At 50.5% G+C, this 16706-nt stretch overlaps 7 non-coding genes across 7 annotated transcripts; all 7 read right to left on the bottom strand.

The window, feature by feature from the left end:
- Positions 1-85: 85 nt before the first annotated feature.
- On the bottom strand, positions 86-157 carry trnaq-uug (transfer RNA glutamine (anticodon UUG)). Its single transcript has one exon. It is a non-coding gene; the product is annotated as a tRNA-Gln (tRNA).
- Positions 158-227: 70 nt separating this feature from the next.
- trnaf-gaa (transfer RNA phenylalanine (anticodon GAA)) lies at positions 228-300 on the bottom strand. Its single transcript has one exon. It is a non-coding gene; the product is annotated as a tRNA-Phe (tRNA).
- A 93-nt stretch (positions 301-393) lies between these two features.
- On the bottom strand, positions 394-467 carry trnai-aau (transfer RNA isoleucine (anticodon AAU)). The gene has a single exon. It is a non-coding gene; the product is annotated as a tRNA-Ile (tRNA).
- An 88-nt stretch (positions 468-555) lies between these two features.
- trnap-agg (transfer RNA proline (anticodon AGG)) lies at positions 556-627 on the bottom strand. Its single transcript has one exon. It is a non-coding gene; the product is annotated as a tRNA-Pro (tRNA).
- A 2863-nt stretch (positions 628-3490) lies between these two features.
- trnaq-cug (transfer RNA glutamine (anticodon CUG)) lies at positions 3491-3562 on the bottom strand. The gene has a single exon. It is a non-coding gene; the product is annotated as a tRNA-Gln (tRNA).
- Positions 3563-3965: 403 nt separating this feature from the next.
- Positions 3966-4038, bottom strand: trnaf-gaa (transfer RNA phenylalanine (anticodon GAA)). The gene has a single exon. It is a non-coding gene; the product is annotated as a tRNA-Phe (tRNA).
- A 256-nt stretch (positions 4039-4294) lies between these two features.
- Positions 4295-4366, bottom strand: trnap-agg (transfer RNA proline (anticodon AGG)). Its single transcript has one exon. It is a non-coding gene; the product is annotated as a tRNA-Pro (tRNA).
- Positions 4367-16706: the final 12340 nt, after the last annotated feature.

Genomic DNA, 16706 nt, shown 5'->3' with positions numbered 1-16706 from the left:
CGGTTTGAGAGTGTCAATTTCACCGCCACGTCAGCAGTTGCGCATCACCTCTGTTTTTCCCCTCCCTTCCGCAAAGATCCTAAAAAGGTTCCACCGAGATTTGAACTCGGATCGCTGGATTCAAAGCCCAGAGTGCTAACCATTACACCATGAAACCAAAACACCCTGCTAACTGGCTGTCTGAGAGGTGGAATAAGGTAGAGTAAAAGAGGCGGAGGTTGTTCCTCTGCCAAAACCCGGGATTGAACCAGGGACCTTTAGATCTTCAGTCTAACGCTCTCCCAACTGAGCTATTTCGGCCAGGTACTTGTGTGGTTTAGCCAGCATGGATGTATGGGAGACCGCCTGTCATTTTCGAGAAAAGCAGAACGAAGGTCACAGAGAGAAAATGAGTGGCCCGTACGGGGATCGAACCCGCGACCTTGGCGTTATTAGCACCACGCTCTAACCAACTGAGCTAACCGGCCTCTCTCTGGCACATTTTATCCCCAATTGCTCAGAAATATCCTGGTTGCCCTAATCAGGCTGAAGAGATTAAAAGCAAAGCCTAATAATGGGCTCGTCCGGGATTTGAACCCGGGACCTCTCGCACCCTAAGCGAGAATCATACCCCTAGACCAACGAGCCGAAACATACAACCTCCGTGCTGCTGTCGGGCCGCAAACATTTCAGCTTCCATGGCTTAAAGCGCAATTTTCTTATTAAATCAACAATTAAAAGGTAGCTGGTGCAAAGTTTCCAGCACAGAGGAAATGGGGCCTCTTTTTTTGTGGTCATTGGAAATCACGCTGCAGGACCTGCACACGAATAATGAGAAGCTTACTTACAGGAGCCTGGTCTGCAACACTGGACCCAGTTGATGTTGCAGGAGCAGAGGCAGCACTTGGCTGGACAGAAGGCTGTGGAGGAGACTGCAGAGGAGGCTGAGCAGGGCGCAGAGGAGGAGACTGCAGAGGAGGCTGGGCAGGGCGCAGAGAAGGAGACTGCAGAGGAGGCTGGGCAGGGTGCACAGGAGGAGACTGCAGAGGAGGCTGGGCAGGGTGCAGAGGAGGAGACTGCAGAGGAGGCTGGGCAGGGCGCTGCAGTCCTGTGGGTGGCTGTAGTGAGGATGGTCCTGGTGCAAAAGGACAGGGGTTGAAAGCCTTGCTGGAAAGATGGGAGATGCTCTTTCCAGTGGACAGGAAGCTCTGCAGGCGACTGGGACACCTGGCCAGGGGTCCACAATGCTGGAGGAGCAGGATAAGGGGCAGGAGCAGGGGCAGTAGCACGAGCCGGGGCAGGAGCAGGGCCTCTCGAGCCTGCAGTGGCTGGAGAAAAAAGAAAAAACTTACCCACTTACAGGGTATGGCTGGAGACAAAATCTTTTGTGCCAGCTGTGAAGCAAATAATTGCTTCCCCCGCGCCAACAGGGCCTTCACATTGGTCGCCAGCAGTGGGCTGTTCTTAGTGGCAGTAGGTGGAGGAGGAACAGACACAGTGGCAGTGGGCACAGCAGCAGTGAGGACAGATGCAGTGGGCACAGTGGCGGTGGGCACGTGGGCTGGAGCCTGCCTCTTCAGCACGTATGCTTTGAAAAGGGCCATATTGGTGTTAGGCCCGGCCTTTGCCTTCTTCAGGTAGGTGATGAGAGCCTGGGCCTCCTTGCTTGGGTCCTCATACACCTCCATTATTGACCTACCCTTAAAATCCCCAAACTCCACCATCAGACACCAAGAGTCTCCTGTCCTCTGGGCCTCCTGCAGCATGGCCTGTTTTTTTCTGATACACCTCTACAGCCTCGCCTACCTCCCTGATCTGCAAGGTGTATCTGAGGAACAGGTGTTTGTTGTCCGACAGCGGGTTGTCCCTCTCCTCCTCCCCCAAAATGCTGCTGACCAGATAGCAGGCATACCACAGTGAGTTATTCAGCAGCCACAGGAACCTCTGACCCTGGTGTTTCCCAAACTGGATCTTGCAGTGAGCCAGAACCAGGAACTGGTCTCCAGGATTCCCTCCATTCTGCCTCACAAAGGCAGTGGCCTCAGCCAGGACCTCCTCTTTACACCTGGCCCTCCCTGCCAACACGATCTTCCTCCTATTGGCCTCCTCAGTTGGCCCCATAAGGAGTCGACCCTCAGAGGTTCTTCGTAAAACCGGGTATGCATACATAATCTGAAAGGACACAGGCATAAACAGAACGTTACATAGCTGTCATATTCCAACTGAAAGTATTTTACTACAGCATTTTTTTTATGTAATTAATTATTATAATATTATAATAATTAATGATTATTATTATTATGAGCATAAGCATTATTGTTTTTTATACAACTGTGAATCACTTTGAATTGCCTTGTGTACAAATTGTAAATAGTGTGATGAACTAATTAATAAGAAAATAAATAACACTTCTTGGTACAATCTTGCTGGTATCATGCCATGCTTAAATCGTTTTGTTTTGTTTAGCTTTTGTGGCAGAGATTACTAAGAAACACCAAATATAACATAAAGGCGTTTATGACAATTCATAATACTATGATCATCAAACAGATCTAAAACTTAAAATGGTATATCAAATCGTTTTGGTATATCTTTTATAACATAGTTGAGAATCATTTGTTGAAACAAAAAAACACTTGTTTTTGTCTATTCATGTCTTTTTAAATATGTATAACATAGTATTTAAAAAGATAACATAAATATGTATACTGGTGTATAACATAGTATAGTATAACATATATGAATTAAACTTTTTTTTTAAAAGGTTTTAGTAAAAATCTTCTTGTGCTCAAAATAATGTAATGAATGACACAAAAAATACTAAATTAACAACAACAAAAAAATGGTTTAAGGAGGATATAGCTTAATTAGCGGTCGGCTAATTATCTTGACAGTAGTGACATGTTTTTTACTGTATATCATGGTAAAGTTGCAGGTTCACATGTACAGAAGAAAACGTTGGCTATTACACGCTAGCTGGCTTTATTGCCATGTTTAATTGTCTAAAAACAAACACTGTTTATGAATAAATAATGATCGATTATAGAGTCGTGAAGAATAGACTTACCTGTTGCAAAGATTGCAAAGATGACGATAATAACAGTGGTCGCCGATTGGTCAAAAGTAAGCCACAGGAGCAGAGCCAGGAGAGAAACGCGATTGGTCAAAAGTAAGCCACAGGAGAGAAAGGCGATTGGTCAAAAGTAAGCCACAGGAGAGAAACACGATTGGTCAAAAGTAAGCCACAGGAGAGAACGCGATTGGTCAAAAGTAAGCCACAGCATAGAAACACAATTGGCTCACGTGGGCTTACTTTGGGCTTACTTTGGCTCAATCGGTAGGAAGCAGTAGGCGCAAGCGAGAGGTAGTGGGATCGATGCCTGCATTCTCCAGTGCTGTCCATCCTTTTTACGCCCCACTTCAAGGGGCACTACCTAGATGAGCTCTTGCGGCTCAGTGCTGCCGAAAAAGTTTTTTCGAACGAGGTACTGCACACATTCCTGGCAAAAGCAGGTCCCACCGAGATTTGAACTCGGATCGCTGGATTCAGAGCCCAGAGTGCTAACCATTACACCATGGAACCTTGGCGTGTGTCAACTTTTCCCATGAGCAGCAGAGATTTAAGTCATTGAGTCCAGAAGCACGATAGCAAGGATTTAAGTCATTGAGTCCAGAAGCACGATAGCAAGGAGCAAATGAAGCCTTTGCTTTTTAAGCCCATGTTTCCCCAATTCCGACTCAGTTTGAGAGTGCCAATTTCACCGCCACGTCAGCAGTTGCGCATCACCTCTGTTTCTTCCCTCCCTTCCGCAAAGAACCTAAAAAGGTTCCACCGAGATTGGAACTCGGATTTCTGGATTCAAAGACCAGAGTGCTAATCATTACACCATGGAACCAACACACTCTGCTAGCTGGCTGTCTGAGAGGGAGATAGCGATGAGGCTAGGTGGAATCAGGTAGACTAAAAGAGGCGGACGTGGTTCCTCTGCCGAAACCCGGTATTGAACCAGGGACCTTTAGATCTTCAGTCTAACGCTCTCCCAACTGAGCTATTTCAGCCAGATACTTGTATGGTTTAGCCAGCAGGTATGTCTGGGAGACCGCCTGTCATTTTCGAGAAGAGCAGAGCGAAGGTCCCAGAGAGAAAATGAGTGGCCCGTACGGGGATGAAAACCCGCCACCTTGGCGTTATTAGCACCACGCTCTAAGCAACTGAGCTAACCGGCCTCTCTCTGGCACATTTTATCCCCAATTTCTCACAAATATCCTGGTTGCCCTAATCAGGCTGAAGAGATTAAAAGCAAAGCCTAATAATGGGCTCGTCTGGGATTTGAACCCGGGACCTCTCGCACCCTAAGCGAGAATCATACCCCTAGACCAACGAGCCGAAACATACATCCTCCCTGCTGCTGCCGGGCCGCAAACATTTCAGCTTCCATGGCTTAAAGCGCAATTTTTTGATTAAATCTACTATTAAAAGGTAGCCAGTGCAAAGTTTCCAGCACAGAGGAAAAGCGGCCTCTTTTTTTGTGGTCATTGGAAATCACGCTGCAGGACCTGCACACGAATAATGAGAAGCTTACTTACAGGAGCCTGGTCTGCAACACTGGACCCAGTTGATGTTGCAGGAGCAGAGGCAGCACTTGGCTGGACAGAAGGCTGTGGAGGAGACTGCAGAGGAGGCAGAGCAGGGCGCAGAGGAGGAGACTGCAGAGGGGCTGGGCAGGGCGCAGAGGAGGAGACTGCAGAGGAGGCTGGGCAGGCCGCAGAGGAGGAGACTGCAGAGGAGGCTGGGCAGGGCGCTGCAGTCCTGTGGGTGGCTGTAGTGAGGATGGTCCTGGTGCAGAGGGACAGGGGTTGAAGGCCTTGCTGGAAAGATTGGAGTTGCTCTTTCCAGTGGACAGGAAGCTCTGCAGGCGACTGGGACACCTGGCCAGGGGTCCACAATGCTGGAGGAGCAGGATAAGGGGCAGGAGCAAGGGCAGTAGCACGAGCCGGGGCAGGAGCAGGGCCTCTGGAGCCTGCAGTGGCTGGAGAAAAAAGAAAAAAACTTACCCACTTACAGGGTTTGGCTGGAGACAAAATCTTTTGTGCCAGCTGTGAAGCAAATAAATGCTTCCCCCGCGCCAACAGGGCCTGCACATTGGTCGCCAGCAGTGGCCTGTTCTTAGTGGCAGTAGGTGGAGGAGGAACAGACACAGTGGCAGTGGGCACAGCATCAGTGAGGACAGATGCAGTGGGCACAGTGGTAGTGGGCACGTGGGCTGGAGTAATGTATATAATAATGTAATGAATGACACAAAAAAATACTAAATTAACAACAACAAAAAATGGTTTAAGGAGGATATAGCTTAATTAGCGGTCGGCTAATTATCTTGACAGTAGTGGCATGTTTTTTACTGTATATCATGGTAAAGTTGCAGGTTCACATGTACAGAATAAAACGTGTGCTATTACACGCTAGCTAGCTTTATTGGCATGTTTAATTGTCCAAAAACAAACACTGTTTATGAATGAATAATGATCGATTATACAGTCGTGAAGAATAGACTTACCTGTTGGAAAGATTGCAAAGATGACGATAATAATAGCGGTCGCCGATTGGTCAAAAGTAAGCCACAGGAGCAGAGCCAGGAGAGAAACGCGATTGGTCAAAAGTAAGCCACGGGAGAGAAAGGCGATTGGTCAAAAGTAAGCCACAGGAGAGAAAAACGATTGGTCAAAAGTAAGCCACAGGAGAGAACGCGATTGGTCAAAAGTAAGCCACAGCAGAGAAACACGATTGGCTCACGTGGGCTTACTTTGGGCTTACTTTGGCTCAATCGGTAGGAAGCAGTAGGCGCAAGCGAGAGGTAGTGGGATCGATGCCTGCATTCTCCAGTGCTGTCCATCCTTTTTACGCCCCCCTTCAAGGGGCACTACCTAGATGAGCTCTTGCGGCTCAGTGCTGCCGAAAATGTTTTTTCGAACGAGGTACTGCACACATTCCTGGCAAAAGCAGGTCCCACCGAGATTTGAACTCGGATCGCTGGATTCAGAGCCAAGAGTGCAAACCATTACACCATGGAACCTTGGCGTGTGTCAACTTTTCCCATGAGCAGGAGAGATTTAAGTCGTTGAGTCCAAAAGCACGATAGCAAGGAGCAAATGAAGCCTTTGCTTTTTAAGCCCATGTTTCCCCAATTCCGACTCTGTTTGAGATTGCCAATTTCACTGCCACGTCAGCAGTTGCGCATCACCTCTGCTTTTTCCCACCCTTCCGCAAAGAACCTAAAAAGGTTCTACCGAGATTGGAACTTGGATCGCTGGATTCAAAGCCCAAAGTGCTAACCATTACACCATGGAACCAACACTTCCTGATAGCTGGCTGTCTGAGAGGCAGATAGCGATGAGGCTAGGTGGAATCAGGTAGACTAAAAGAGGCGGACGTGGACGTCATTGGAAATCACGCTGCAGCACCTGCACACGAATAATGAGAAGCTTAGATACAGGAGCCTGGTCTGCAACACTGGACCCAGTTGATGTTGCAGGAGCAGGGGCAGCACTTGGCTGGACAGAAGGCTGTGGAGGAGACTGCAGAGGAGGCTGAACAGGGCGCAGAGGAGGAGACTGCAGAGGAGGCTGGGCAGGGCGCAGAGGAGGAGACTGCAGAGGAGGCTGGGCAGGGCGCAGAGGAGGAGACTGCAGAGGAGGCTGGGCAGGGCGCAGAGGAGGAGACTGCAGAGGAGGCTGGGCAGGGCGCTGCAGTCCTGTGGGTGGCTGTAGTGAGGATGGTCCTGGTGCAGAGGGACAGGGGTTGAAGGCCTTGCTGGAAAGATGGAAGTTGCTCTTTCCAGTGGACAGGAAGCTCTGCAGGCGACTGGGACACCTGGCCAGGGGTCCACAATGCTGGAGGAGCAGGATAAGGGGCAGGAGCAGGGGCAGTAGCACGAGCCGGGGCAGGAGCAGGGCCTCTCGAGCCTGCAGTGGCTGGAGCGTAAAAAAACACAACAAAATTATCTTATTGTTTTAGACTTTCACTGCATGACTTTCTCAGCTCTGCTGGACAGCTACTGCGATTACAAGGTTTACTGCAAAGCATGTATGATTAGTAGAGAGATGACAAGATGATGAAAAGATGGAAGGAAGCAGTGAAAATCATCCTGTTTTTCATCCAAGCACCATTAGAAGAAATACAAGAAGAAAAAAAGATGGGATCAGCCAAGTGTGAAGCGAAGCAGACCAAACACTACAACAGCCACTTATTCCAAGGGGAGTAAGGGAACCCAGGCTGTTCGTGGTATTTTGCCCATTCATTTAAGTTGCCATTGTCAGCACCGACACTTCGAGGTCCGCGTGCTCGAAATGGACGACACGAGCTGCTTATTCAGCGGTGCCGTGTCACTTTTCCAAAATCGCATATAAAGTGGCCGAGATTAGCATATATTACCATAGGCTCTCTGTGGACGCCTCTGGGGGTGCCATTGCACCGCGTGGGAGTCCACCAAGTGCTTTTGGGGTCCGCCAACTACCTACTCTTCACCATAGTCCTCTTCAGTACCATGAAGTGCCTATTTTGACCCCTAACCACCTATTTTCTTCTTCATTGCCACGAAGTGCCTATGGGGTCCCCTAACCACCTAAACTTCACCTTAGTCTTCCTCAGTGCCACGAAGTGCCTATTTTGACCCCTAACCACCTATTTTCTTCTTCATTGCCACAAAGTGCCTATGGGGTCCCCTAACCACCTAAACTTCACCGTAGTCTTCCTCAGTACCACGAAGTGCCTATTTTGACCCCTAACCACCTATTTTCTTCTCCATTGCCACGAAGTGCCTATGGGGTCCCCTAACCACCTAAACTTCACCGTAGTCTTCCTCAGTACCACGAAGTGCCTATTTTGACCCCTAACCACCTATTTTCTTCTCCATTGCCACGAAGTGCCTATGGGGTCCCTCGACCACCTAAACTTCACCGTAGTCTTCCTCAGTACCACAAAGTGCCTATTTTGACCCCTAACCACCTGTTTTTTGTCTCAAGTCACTGTGTCTCTAACTCTGAGCCGAAAAGTCACAGGGCCTCGAAATTCGGCGTGAGGGTAGCCCAGCGGGCCCCGGGGCGAGATCCTTAGTTTCAAGGTTCTACGTGGTTCCCAAGTGTGCGTTTCGGCGGTTCGGCCTGATCCACACATGGTTCAGCTTTCTCCATCCCCCAGGGTCTTTCTGGGCCCCAGTGACAGCAGGCAGATCAAGTTTGGGGCCGCCAGGGCCCCCGGGGGCCGAACGGCAAAGCGTCCCACGTACAACTTATCCCATTGATTTTCATAGGTGTTCTGTGGACATTGGGCCACAAGTGGTTTTTTTGTGTGACTAGACGCTCCCCTCTCTGTGTGCCTTCCGGGGCCGAGTGACGCAGCTTTCCAAGAAGTTTCGGGCCCCTAGCACCTCCAGGGGCCGAACGAGGTTCAGTGACACGTGCAACTTATTCAATGCGATTTCACAGGTACTTGGTGGACGGTGGTCCGATCGGCCCGAAATTGACACGTACGTCCCGTCACGGGCCCCTGGGACGGGTTCTAGAGTTCCGCGTCCCTCTGACCTTTTTTTGCGCTAATTGGCCACCAACAGCCCCATGGAACAAGTTGCACGTGAGACGTCAAAAAAACAGGGGCCAAAAGGGGTCGAAAGGCACGGCGGTGGTCCGGGGGCCCCGGGTTCTAGATCACGGGTTTGGTGGTTCTAAATCGGTTCCGAGTATGTGTTTCAGCAAAACGGTTCGAAGGAAACGCCCGATCGGCCCGAAACTGACGTATGCGTCCCGTCACGGGCCCCTGGGACGGGTTCTAGAGTTCCGCGTCCAGAGCTGCTCGTTTGGCCAAAAAACACCCCCTTGACCTGGAAGCGCCTGTGAAGTTTGAACTGAACAAGTTGCACGTGGGAGGCCGAAAACACAGGGGTCGAAAGGTCGCACCGCCTCCAAATTCGCCGCCCTGGTAGTCGAGGGGCCCCCGGTTCTAGATCCCGGATCGCAGGGTTCTAGATCGGTTCCAAGTGTATCGTTTTTTTGTGCAAAAATCTCCTCACTTTTGGTTCTACAGAGCATATGTCTTTCTGTGTGTGCAAGAGGGCTGCCATTCATTGGACCATGTGCTCGGTGAAGGGTGGACAGAAAGGTCCGATCGGCCCGAAACCGACGTATGCATCCCGTCACGGGGCCCTGGGACGGGTTCTAGAGTTCCGAGTCCCTCTGACCTTTTTTCGCACTAATTGGCCACCAACAGCCCCATGGAATAAGTTGCACGTGGGACGTCAAATAAACAGGGGCCAAAAGGGGTCGAAAGGTCGCAGCGGCCCCAAATTCCGCACGACGGTTGTCCGGGGGCCCCCGGTTCTAGATCACGGGTTTGGTGGTTCTAGATCGGTTCTAAGTATGTGTTTCAGCAAAACGGTTCGAAGGAAACACCCGACCGGCCCGAAACAGACATATGCGTCCCTTCACGGGCCCCGGGGACGGGTTCTAGAGTTCCGTGCCCAAAACTGCTCGTTTGGCCGAAAAAAGCCCCCCTTGACCTGGAAGAGCCTGTGAAGTTTGAACTGAATAAGTTGCACGTGGGAGGGCGGAAATACAGGGGTCGAAAGGTCGCACCGCCTCCAAATTCGCCGCCCTGGTAGTCGGGGGGCCCCCGGTTCTAGATCCCGGATCGCAGGGTTCTAGATCGGTTCCGAGCGTATCATTTTTTAGTGCAAAAATCTCCTCACTTTGGTTCTACTGAGCATATGTCTTTCTGTGTGTGCAAGAGGGCTGCCATTAATTGGACCATGTGCTCGGTGAAGGGTGGACAGAAAGGTCCGATCGGCCCGAAACTGACGTATGCGTCCCGTCACGGGGCCCTGGGACGGGTTCTAGAGTTCCGCGACCCTCTGACCTTTTTTCACGCTAATTGGCCACCAACAGCCCCATGGAATAAGTTGCACGTGGGACGTCAAAAAAACAGGGGCCAAAAGGGGTCGAAAGGTCGCAGCGGCCCCAAATTCGGCACGGCGGGGGTCCGGGGGCCCCCGGTTCTAGATCACGGATTTGGTGGTTCTAGGTCGGTTCTAAGTATGTGTTTCAGCCAAACGGTTTGAAGGAAACGCCCGATCGGCCCGAAACCGACACACGCGTCTCGTCACGGGCCCCGGGGACGGGTTCTAGAGTTCCGCGTCCCTCTGACCTTTTTTGGCGCTTATTGGCCACCAACAGCCCCATGGAATAAGTTGCACGTGGGACGTCAAATAAACAGTTGCCCTAAGGGGTCAAAAGGTCGTAGGACCTCGAGATTCGTCACGGACGACCGCCACGGGCCCCCGAATCGGGCCCCAGAGTATCGTGGCTCTAGATGCTTCCTGAGCCTAGTAGGCCCTCTAATCCTAACTGCTGAATTAACCCTAGCAGACACATGCTCCCATAGAGATCAATGGGAGACAGAGAGGTGCATAAAAAATAGCTAAAAATAAACTTGGCATGTCTCGACCTAGCCCGCTCGGTCTGTCGCAGAGGGCCACGCGACGCAACTTTATGCCGAGTTTGGGGCCCCTCGGACCCCCGGGGGCCGCGCGGGAGCCACTGACACGTGCAACTTATCCCATTCATTTTCATAGGCGTTTGGTGGACATCCGCACGTAACGGTCCCAATAGCTCCGAATGGCTCCAATTTGAAATCTGTGGCCCCTCAGGGTCCCCTCAGACGGTCCGCAAAGACTGGGGTCCGTAGTACCCCGTTAAGTGCGTTAGAGTCAAAAACAGCATCCCACCTGTAACCTATTTGATTGGTGCCCTAAATGCTGTCCGTGGACAGTCCATTTTTAGGCTAATTATGCATAATTAATAGCTTTAATGTACATCAGTGTGTTGTATTGTGGCCCCTGTGTGGTGTACAGTAGGTTTCACCTAATAAAACCACTGTAATTATGAAATATGACCTATTAATGCATTGACCACGGGCAGCCTATTTGGACCCCGTCAAATAAGTTGCAGGTGGGACTTCACCACATGTGATGAAATCGCCTAATCTTTACGGGGATTCACCCGCTGAAAATGTCTAAGTAAAAAACAGCATCCCACCTGTAGCTTATTCGACAGGGTCCAAATAGGCTGTTCATGGACAGTCCATTCGTGATCACATATGCGGTCAGCGGGACGAATAGGCTCTCTGTGGTCAGTGGGCAGGGCCACGGGCTGTCACTTAGATTGGCCGTGGACAAACAGGCCATTCAAATAAGTTGCAGGTGGGATGCTGTTTTATATTTTGATGTCATGACTGATAAAAATGAATAAAATTGATTAAATATCAATTTTACGTTCATCTCTGGGCCCCCCTGAGCGATTTGCAGCCTTCAGAACCCCGAAATTCCACTGTCCACGAACAGCCTAAATTTTTGAATGGGATAGATTGTACGTGGGACGTCCAGATCTCAGCCTCTGGACACAATTTGGAGCTGAAACCTGCGCTCCTGCACTCATCTGGACGTGCCCAGACAGTGCTGTGAATTTCAGGGAGTTTGGAGAAACTTGAAAATCCGACCCAAAAATTCTCAAAGATTTTGAGATTTTTTGGGTCGGATTTTCAAGTTTCTCCAATCTCTTTGAAATTCACACCATGGGCAGGGCATGTCCAGATGAGAACAGGAGCGCAGGTTTCATCTCCAAATTGTGTCCAGAGGCTGAGATCTGGACGTCCCACCTGCAACTTATCCCATTCAAAAATTTAGGCTGTTCGTGGACAGTGGAATTTCGGGGTTCTGAAGGCTGCAAATCGCTCAGTGGGGCCCATAGATTATCGTAAAATTGATATTTAATTATTTTTATGCATTTTTTAATCAATCATGACATTAAAATATAGAAAAGATCCCACCTGTAACTTATTCAACAGGGTCCAAATAGGCTGGTCGTGGATAGTCCATTTTTAGGCTAATTATGCATATTTAATAGTTTTAATGTACATCAGTGTGTTGTGTTGTGTCCCCAGTGTGGTTTACAGTAGGTTTGACCACATAAAACCACTGTAATTATGAATTATGACCTATTAATGCATTGACCACGGACAGCCTATTTGGACCCCGTCAAATAAGTTACAGGTGGGCCCTTACTTTGCCCACCTGTAACTTATTTGACAGGGTCCAAATAGGCTGTCTGTGGACAGTCCATTTTCAGTGGGCCCTTACTTTGCCCACCTGTAACTTATTTGACAGGGTCCAAATAGGCTGTTCATGGACAGTCCATTCGTGGTCACATAGGCGGTCACATAGTGGGACGAATAGGCTGTCCGTGGTCAGTGGGCAGGGCCACGGGCTGTCACTTAGATTGGCCATGGACGAACAGGCCGTTCGTGGTCACTAGGCGGTCAGTGGGACGAATAGGCTGTCCATGGTCACTGGGCAGGGCCACGGGCTGTCACTTAGATTGGCCATGGACGAACAGGCCGTTCGTGGTCACTAGGCGGTCAGTGGGACGAATAGGCTCTCCATGGTCACTGGGCAGGGCCACGGGCTGTCACTTAGATTGGCCATGGACGAGCAGGCCGTTCGTGGTCACTAGGCGGTCAGTGGGACGAATAGGCTGTCCATGGTCACTGGGCAGGGCCACGGGCTGTCACTTAGATTGGCCATGGACGAACAGGCCGTTCGTGGTCACATAGGCGGTCAGTGGGAAGAATAGGCTGTCCATGGTCAGTGGGCAGGGCCAAGGGCTGTCACTTAGATTGGCCGTGGACCTAACAGGCCGTTCGTGGTCACATAGGCAGTCAGTGGGATGAATAGGCTGTTCGTGGTCACATAGGTGGTCAGTGGGATGAATAGGCTGTCCGTGGTCAGTGGGCAGGGCCACGGGCTGTCACTTAGATTGGCCGTGGACGAACAGGCCGTTCGTGGTCACATAGGCGGTCAGTGGGACGAACAGGCTGTCCATGGTCACTGGGCAGGGCCACGGGCTGTCACTTAGATTGGCCGTGGACCTAACAGGCCGTTCGTCGTCACATAGGCAGCCAGTGGGACGAACAGGCCGTTCGTGGTCACATAGGCGGTCAGTGGGACGAATAGGCTGTCCATGGTCAGTGGGCAGGGCCACGGGCTGTCACTTAGATTGGCCGTGGACGAACAGGCCGTTCGTGGTCACACAGGCTGTCAGTGGGATGAATAGGCTGTTCGTGGTCACATATGCGGTCAGTGGGATGAATAGGCTGTTCGTGGTCACATAGGTGGTCAGTGGGATGAATAGGCTGTTCATGGTCACATAGGCGGTCAGTGGGATGAATAGGCTGTACGTGGTCAGTGGGCAGGGCCACGGGCTGTCATTTAGATTGGCCGTGGACGAACAGGCCGTTCGTGGTCAAATAGGCGGTCAGTGGGACGAATAGGCTGTCCATGGTCAGTGGGCAGGGCCACATGCTGTCACTTAGATTGGCCGTGGACCTAACAGGCCATTCGTGGTCACATAGGCAGTCAGTGGGATGAATAGGCTGTTCGTGGTCACATAGGCGGTCAGTGGGATGAATAGGCTGTCCATGGTCACTGGGCAGGGCCACGGGCTGTCACTTAGATTGGCCGTGGACGAACAGGCCGTTCGTGGTCACACAGTCTGTCAGTGGGATGAATAGGCTGTTCGTGGTCACATATGCGGTCAGTGGGATGAATAGGCTGTTCTTGGTCACTTAGGTGGTCAGTGGGATGAATAGGCTGTTCGTGGTCACATAGGCGGTCAGTGGGATGAATAGGCTGTACGTGGTCAGTGGGCAGGGCCACGGGCTGTCATTTAGATTGGCCGTGGACGAACAGGCCGTTCGTGGTCACATAGGCTGTCAGTGGGACGAATAGGCTGTCCTTGGTCACTGAGCAGGGCCACGGGCTGTCATTTAGATTGGCCGTGGACGAACAGGCCGTTCGTGGTCACACAGGCGGTCAGTGGGACGAATAGGCTGTCCGTGGTCACACAGGCGGTCAGGGGGACGAATAGGCCGTTCGTGGTCACATAGGTGGTCAGTGGGATGAATAGGCTGTTCGTGGTCACACAGGCGGTCAGGAGGACGAATAGGCCGTTCGTGGTCACATAGGTGGTCGGTGGGATGAATAGGCTGTTCTTGGTCACACAGGCGGTCAGGGGGACGAATAGGCCGTTCGTGGTCACATAGGTGGTCGGTGGGATGAATAGGCCGTTCGTGGTCACACAGGCGGTCAGGGGGACGAATAGGCCGTTCGTGGTCACATAGGTGGTCGTTGGGATGAATAGGCCGTTCGTGGTCACATAGGTGGTTAGGGGGACGAATAGGCTGTTCGTGTCAGTGGGCGGGGCCCCGGGCCGTCACTTTGGTTGGCCGTGGGCGAAAAGGCCGTTCGTGGTCACACAGGCGGTAAGGGGGACGAATAGGCTGTTCGTGTCAGTGGGCGTGGTCAGGGGGCGGTCCCAGGCTGTTCGCAGGTCACAGGTGGGACGAACGGGCGCTTCGTGGTCGGTGGGTGTGGTCAGGGAATTGCGCGAAAAGGCGGTCAGGGGGATGCGCGTGCGCTCCGTGGACGCCCGCCCGCAACCTGTTCGCCGCGCGTCGGATCGACTGCGGGTGGTCGGCGAGTCGCCCCCTTGTGGCCGATGCCCGGATTGCGAGCGAGGGGGCCGGATTTCGTCGTCCTCCCGCGGGGCCCCCGAGGCCCCCGGGCCCGAGGCGACGCCTCTGGCCCGCCCCGTCGGGCCCCCCCTGCGGCGTGGCGCCGTCGGCCGGGCCCCGAAAAATCATCTAGGGGGCGTCGCGCGGGGGTCCACTAACCTCCTACCACGAACTACCTTTTAAGCTGTCCGCCGACCCCTTCCCTAACGTGGTGGCCTAAAGAGAGTGGGGGAAGTTTGAGATGACAAGAATGAGCTTTAGTCAATGATTACGATAAAAAATGAAATAAAACCTTTTACATACACCTTTAAATTATCTTTTTTCCTTTGAGGATGTTCACTCAAAGAGTGAATGTAGATTGACACCTGAGAAGTGCCATTCCTCTGTGTTGTGAAATAAAATAATATGTCATTTAAAAAATACTGTTTTGTTTTATTTGTAATTGTTTGTAAAATATTGTTTAAGATTTACATACCTTGAGGAAGTTGTTCCTCAGCTTGCGAGGCTACAGTTGCCATCTCCAGGTCATCTTCCTCCTCAAAAAAATCCGTAGCAGCAGAGTCTGTAAAATAACATAAAACACTAAGCACATGTCACCAACACACTTGTATGCGTTAAGTGATACTCACCACATGTAAAGAGCTGTCTCCGGGCTGCGGACTCAGACGCAGGTGGTACACGTGGTCCTGCAGCTGTTGAACACGTATTTTCGTTAGACATATATACTGCATAATATATACTGTAATGATTTTAAAGCTTGCAAATCACTTACAGGGTTTGGCTGGAGACAAAATCTTTTGTGCCAGCTGTGAAGCAGATGAATGCTTCCCCCACGCCAACAGGGCCTTCACATTGGTCGCCAGCAGTGGGCTGTTCTTAGTGGCAGTAGGTGGAGGAGGAACAGACACAGTGGCAGTGGGCACAGCAGCAGTGAGGACAGATGCAATGGGCACAGTGGTGGTGGGCACGTGGGCTAGAGCCTGCCTCTTCAGCACGTATGGTTTGAAAAGGGCCATATTGGTGTTAGGCCTGGCCTTTGCCTTCTTCAGGTAGGTGATGAGAGCCTGGGCCTCCTTGCTTGGGTCCTCATACACCTCCTTCATTGACCTACCCTTAAAATCCCCAAACTCCACCATCAGACATCCAGAGTCTCCTGTCCTCTGGGCCTCCTGCAGCATGACCTGTTTTTTTTCTGATACACCTCTACAGCCTCGCCTACCTCCCTGATCTGCGAGGTGTATCTGAGGAACAGGTGTTTGTTGTCCGACAGCGGGTTGTCCCTCTCCTCCTCCCCCAAAACGCTGCTGACCAGATAGCAGGCATACCACAGTGAGTTCTTCAGCAGCCACAGGAACCTCTGACCCTGGTGTTTCCCAAACTGGATCTTGCAGTGAGCCAGAACCAGGAACTGGTCTCCAGGATTCCCTCCATTCTGCCTCACAAAGGCAGTGGCCTCAGCCAGGACCTCCTCTTTACACCTGGCCCTCCCTGCCAACACGATCTTCCTCCTATTGGCCTCCTCAGTTGGCCCCATAAGGAGTCGACCCTCAGAGGTTCTTCGTAAAACCGGGTATGCATACATAATCTGAAAGGACACAGGCATAAACAGAACGTTACATAGCTGTCATATTCCAACTGAAAGTATTTTACTACAGCATTTTTTTTTACGTAATTAATTATTATAATATTATAATAATTAATGATTATTATTATTATGAGCATAAGCATTATTGTTTTTTATACAACTGTGAATCACTTTGAATTGCCTTGTGTACAAATTGTAAATAGTGTGATGAACTAATTAATAAGAAAATAAATAACACTTCTTGGTACAATCTTGCTGGTATCATGCCATGCTTAAATCGTTTTGTTTTGTTTAGCTTTTGTGGCAGAGATTACTAAGAAACACCAAATATAACATAAAGGCGTTTATGACAATTCATAATAATATGATCATCAAACAGATCTAAAACTTAAAATGGTATATCAAATCGTTTTGGTATATCTTTTATAACATAGTTGAGAATCATTTGTTGAAACAAAAAAACACTTGTTTTTGCCTATTCATGTCTTTTTAAATATGTATAACATAGTATTTAAAAAGATAACATAA

The sequence above is a fragment of the Siphateles boraxobius genome, unplaced genomic scaffold, assembly GCF_051911475.1.
Source record: "Siphateles boraxobius isolate OS27281-9 unplaced genomic scaffold, OSU_SipBor_1 19, whole genome shotgun sequence".
NCBI classification, from domain to species: Eukaryota; Metazoa; Chordata; class Actinopteri; order Cypriniformes; family Leuciscidae; genus Siphateles; species Siphateles boraxobius.
The sequence above is the reverse complement of the archived record's forward strand: the minus strand, read 5'-3'. Positions and strand labels throughout refer to the sequence as shown.